Raw genomic sequence first — 6,000 nt, 5'->3', positions numbered from 1 at the left:
AGAGAACACATTTAGGAATATCATGTCCATTTTACTTGGTCGTATGTTCGCCTTTTAGCCGGCCAGGAGTTCCGTGTTCGTGCATTTTTTGCAGCTGGGCTGCTGCCTCCAATCTGCTCGTTGCTGCCCCCAGTCTGCTCGTTGCTGCCTCCAATCTGCTCGTTGCTGTCTGCAATCTGCTCGTTGCTGCCTCCAGTCTGCTCGTCTGACGTTTTTCTCTTCAAAAACTTCTCCATTATTTTAAGCTAGCACCAGCTAATTAGCTAAATTCCACGACTACAGAAAAAAGCTAACATTAGCTCGCTAGCGCAAGCAGCAGTCGTAAGCTAACTTGTGATTTGATTAAGACGCTCGGGCAGCAGTTAGCAGCTAAACGTAATGCTTTGACTGACAGGCAGACGGTTAGTTATTTATCGGCTGCGATTGAAATAAAGGCATGGCAAAGACCTAATTTCGGTATGGAAAGATTAATAACAATTGATATTTTATAATCTTATGAATTGAAATTTATTTATATATATATTTAATTTTATAACTTTTTTAAAAACTTTTTTTAATTTTCCTCTCCCGGACCACCTAGCGCCTCCTGGTGGCCCCCGGGGGGCCGCGGCCTCCACTTTGAAAACTGAGGCCCTAGAGCAACTATGAAAAAGTGCAGACATATTAACTTTAATTTTAGCTATTTTTTTTATTCTCTCATTTATGTTGCATATTTTATTTTGAAGTTATCTGTCTTACCTCAGCTGCCTTGTATATTGAAAGATGCTTACTGTCATGGTTTGTATGCCCTTATGTTTTAGAAATGAATCGCTTTCAATAAAAAAAATTTTTAAATCATAGGAATGAACAGGTGCCATTTTTAGATCGGGTATCCAGTTCTACTCTATTACATCCATGCAGGGGACAGAGTTAAAAGGTCCATCACCAACAAAAATGATGTTTATGTACACATACTGGACAAAGAAAAAAACAAAAAACAAAAAACTCGAATGGAATTTTTCTAATTCAGCGTCTTTACTGATGTAAGCACATGAAATTAAAGTACATTTAATAAGGAAGTACAGTCCACAGCAGGGGCGCCGTCAGCCTAGCCGAGGCCTGGGATGAGGTGATCTCTCGCGAGGCCCCCCTCCCCCCGTGCACTATAAATCATCTCATGTAGGCTACATATCACTTGTCTCAAGGTAGGATCACAGTATTCACAAAGAAACCATGTGGGCTATAACTTGTCTAAAGAACAGTAGGCTATTCGCAGATAAATCATCACTGTCTCAGTATTCGTAGATATATCATGTAGGCTATATCAGTGATCCAGGCAACTCAAAGGACGGAGGCAGGAATAAAATTAAAAAGGCTTTAATAAATCTTGGCAGTTTACATTGGTGAAGAAAGGCGCTATTTACAATTCATCAAGTATTCCTCTCTAAATGCTTATCATTGTAAATGTTTTGTCAATAGCCCTAAAAACCCGTCAGTTCCAATATTTAAACAAATAAAAAGCACCGCACTTTCCGGGTTGGAAAGTCATTGATGAGGTCAAAGAAGCATTGTGTTAAACTGTTATACGGCTCTACTATGCTAACTAGATGTTAAAATGTAAAACCATGTCTATCAATGAAGTAGCCTAGCTAGCCGTTGCCCGTAGGTAACGTAGCTAGCTAGCTAACAACCAGTAAGCTAACGTTAGCTCAAATTAGCTAACGTTAGCTCTGCTGTTTGCCAGATGTAACGTTAGCCAGCCTAGATAAAACTCACTTTTCTCTTTAGCTTTTTTCAAATACGTTGCCATAGAGCCCCTTAACTCTTTTTCATCATTTTTCCTTTGTCGTTTTACTTTTCGGCACCTGGTGGTTGTTGCCTAGTATTAGCCATTTTAGAAAATGTGCATGAGGCAGTGAGTGGCGTTTACGTTGTTGACAGTCGGACCAAACCATGACGTGGGGGAGGGGGGGCGTGAATCTGTTCTGACCTCTATGTCAAGGAAAATAAGCAATAATAGAATAATAAGCTTTTTTGTTACTGAGAAATACTTTGTTAAATCTTCACGGATATTTATTTTTGACAAAATATTCCAGCAGATTATTTTAAGGTTAGGGGTCAGTTTGATGCCCCCCCGATCTGAGGCCCGGGGATAACTGTCCCCTTTGTCCACCCCTGTCGGCGCCCCTGGTCCACAGTACTGGAAACATGGCCGACGTGTTGCTGTTACTGGGACATATTAACACATCAGTGAAGCCACTGATACAAACCTACACACATGTTCACCTGCAAAACATGTACATGGATGCAAACAGGTGAGACACAACCACTTCTGTCTCTCTCTGTCACACAGACACACACACACACACACACTGAATAAAACATAGGTTTTGTTTACAGGTTATCAGGAACAAAACATCACTTTATTTAACATCACACAAAAACCATCAATAAACAGGAATCTGACTCATATTCTTAAAGTGGGGGGTAACTGAGCTCAAATCTGCGTTTTGGGATACCCATACCCCAGGAAAACATATCAGTAACCACCCAGCTAATTCTGTATGATTAAACATGTTGCTAAGTATATAAAACAAAGCTTCAAAAACGTAAAAATCTGCAGCGTCCACTGGTTTCAGACTCTGGGGGCGTGGCACCGAAATCACGCTCTGTAGAGTGGGGAGAACCTGTCAAATAGCTACCCTAGTTACTGTTGATAAGAAGAGATGGCTGCCAACAGCGGAATTGCCTACAGGATGTAGAAAACTATAGGACAAAACTAATTGGGCAAATTTGCAATAGCTGGCTTATTAGTACACTGTTTGTTATCTATTGGCTCCGTTAGGAAACGTTATTAGAGTGTTCACTTGGAACTGTCAATCAGGGCACAGCGCAGTTAACACGTACGTTACAGTGTAGCATCAACTAGCTTACGTACGTTAGCTACAGTGTAGCATCAACTGTAATGTTACAGTGTAACGGTTACACACTCCCATCCGCAATAAGCTAAACGTCAGCTCGGATAGAATAATTCTAGCTATAAAATCTGAGCCGACGTTAGCTAGCTAGCTAACGGCAGGCTAACGTTACTCTAGCAGTGCGTTTTCCTATGGCTAGCGAACGTTATGTCGTTGTTGTATAGCTAACGTTAGCGAGCTAATAATAAACAACAAGGCTACTTACTGTGTTGTTGGTGTAACGAGGGCAGTCCTATGCTGTTCTATGCTGGTCAGCCTGCTGCACGCCCGTCACTCTCATCAGTAGCTCTGCGTTGTGTTCTATTTTCGGTGGGGCCCCAGGTGTTGTGGGGGGCCCTCAGTCTCTCATCATCATCATCATGATCAAGGAAGGAGGGGGGACACACAGGACTCTATTTGGCCCACCTTGCCATTTATTTTGGTTTCAAATCCTTCGACAAACGTCCAGTCCTCCAGCGGGAGCGGCGTTTCTTACGGACGTGGGGGTCGAAGTTCAACCACTGCCCGGACTTCACTCATGTGCGTTAGAAGGAGAAACCGTCCACGGGACTCCGATGTAAGAAAGGATAAACAAGTATTTTATCCCACAGCTTGCAGTATCTTCTTACAGGGATACTCAAGGTTACGTTCTCCTCAACCAGCAAAACTGTCCTACCGTAAGAAACACGCGTGGCTCGGCTCGATCGCTGCTTGAGACTCCTCCCACAAAACAAAAATGGCCTCTCCCGCGTTCCCTCTTCCGTGTACCCGCAAGACCTCTCTCTTAAAGCGACAGTACCCGTATATGACGGTCGTTGTAAAACATACATAAAAGTAAATAATGACATAAAATAAAATGCAGTAAACACAAATAACAGCACACAGACAGGATTTGGTGATATTTCATACTCAAACAAAATAAAATAAAAACATTAATTTTAACCTGGTTACATTCACCCCTCCTGAAATTCACCAACATCCTGACAGCAGGATAAAAAGAGAAAGAGGAAAGGAAAAGCCCATCACTGACTACTGGCACAAGTGAAAAGAAGGACCTAGTCCTCCAGTCAACTTAGGAGCTACCTCGGTTACGAGGTCCAAGAAATAATGAGGTTGATCAAGTCTCAGAATTCCCTTAGATCAATGTGACGCCTGATACGCCACACCATGCACTTGGCCCAAAACAACCCTGTCTGATAGACACCTAATAACTCACATTAAACTAGTCTGAATGACTCCAACCTCCATCAAAGTTCAAACCCTCACACTCCGTAGAAATGGCATCTGAGCCATAGATTCTATTAACCTGTTCACTGACCTCACCACCCTCCCTGTGCGTGTCCTAACCCGACCATCGCTCTCTACTTGTGTGCGTGAGACAGTGCGAGCTGCAACATCTGTATCGAGTGAGGGTGGTGCCCCTGTGTGCGAATCAGTGTGAGATATAACACCTACATCGATTGAGTGTGATGCCTCTATGTGTGGTGCATGTGTGTTGTGTGGTGCGTGTGTGTTGGGTGGAGACTGAGCAGTGGCCCCCACAGGACTGACTACCACACAAGACGGAATGAACTCTTCCGCTTCTGCCCACTCAGATCTAGGCGAGTCTCCAAGTGATGAGACTGCTAGCCCCACTGCATCCCCTGAGACCGTCAGGACATCTGCACTGTCCTCCTCATCGGACTCTGCGCAGTCAAACAACTGACTGGTTGTACTGGACTCCTCACCCTGATCTAACTCAGGGAGGAGCAAGAAGTTGACCTCCAACAAACGGTTCCTGTGCACCACCCTGGTGTGCCCCTCTGCATCCTGAATCTTGTAGACGTGGATATTGGGGTTGACACCGACAACCGTGTACACTCCGTTCTCCCATTTGTCAGCCAACTTTCTCTTCCCTCGCTCACTCTGGTTCGCAACCAAAACACGATCCCCGACAGACAGGACAGTGCCCTTGGCATGTCTGTTGTACTGTCGCGCCTGATGCTGCTGCTCAGCCGTGGAGTGCTTCTGAGCGATCTCCATTGCACTCCTTAGACAGGAAAGCAGAGACTGAGCATAAGAGTCATAATCAACAACGTGAGGGTCATGCAAAACCTGCCTGAACATAACATCCAACGGCAGTCTTGGGACACGCCCATACATCAGGAAGAAAGGCGCGTAACCCGTGGTCTCGTGAACAGTGGCATTGTACGCGAGCGTGAGAGAATGGATCTGCTGAGGCCACTGTTGCTTCTGCTGAAGCGGAAGGGAACGGAGCATATTCCCCATCGTGCGATTAAACCGCTCTGTCCCGCCATTACCCATAGGATGGTAGGCCGTCGTGTGGGACTTCGCTACACCCGCCAACCTGAGAAGCTCTGCAATCAGGTTGCTCTCAAAGTTTGTGCCCTGGTCAGAATGTATTCTCTCCGGAAACCCGTAAACACAGAATACATGATCCCAGAGTTTCTTGGCGACCTGCTTCGCTGTCTGATTGGCGCAGGGGAACGCGTGAGCAAGCTTAGTGAAGTGGTCAGTAACCACTAGGACATCGACTGACCGCTGCTTACTGTCCTCAGCGGACCAGAAATCCATACACACAAGCTGCATCGGTGCGGAGGTTTTAATGCTCTCCAGGGGCGCGCAAGCAGCTGGCTCTGGGGTCTTCCCAAACACACATCTGCCACAGCATCTGACATATGCTCGGATATCCCTCTCCATGTCAGGCCAATAAAAACGCTGCCTTGCGAGAGAGAGAGTACGGTCCTGGCCCTGATGACCAGCGTGATCGTGGATGCCAGACAGTGCCTTGTCTTTCAGACTCAGAGGTAAAACATACTGAGACCTCCTCTGCTTGGACACTGGGTCCTTTGTCACCCTGTACAAGACACCATCATTGACTTCCAAATTCTCCCACTGTTTCAGCAGCCTGAGGACCTTCTGGTCAGCACCATGCCTCTCACGTCTCGATGGCCGCTTCCGAACAGCGACAAAGGGCAACACCTTGGAGATGCAGGGGTCCTGCTCCTGACTCAACCTGAGCTCCTCGGTGGATAACATTGGCAGTGTATCCTGACCACCCGAC

Source organism: Lampris incognitus, chromosome 3, assembly GCF_029633865.1.
Source record: "Lampris incognitus isolate fLamInc1 chromosome 3, fLamInc1.hap2, whole genome shotgun sequence".
Taxonomy (NCBI): Eukaryota; Metazoa; Chordata; class Actinopteri; order Lampriformes; family Lampridae; genus Lampris; species Lampris incognitus.
Note: the sequence above shows the minus strand (reverse complement) of the source record.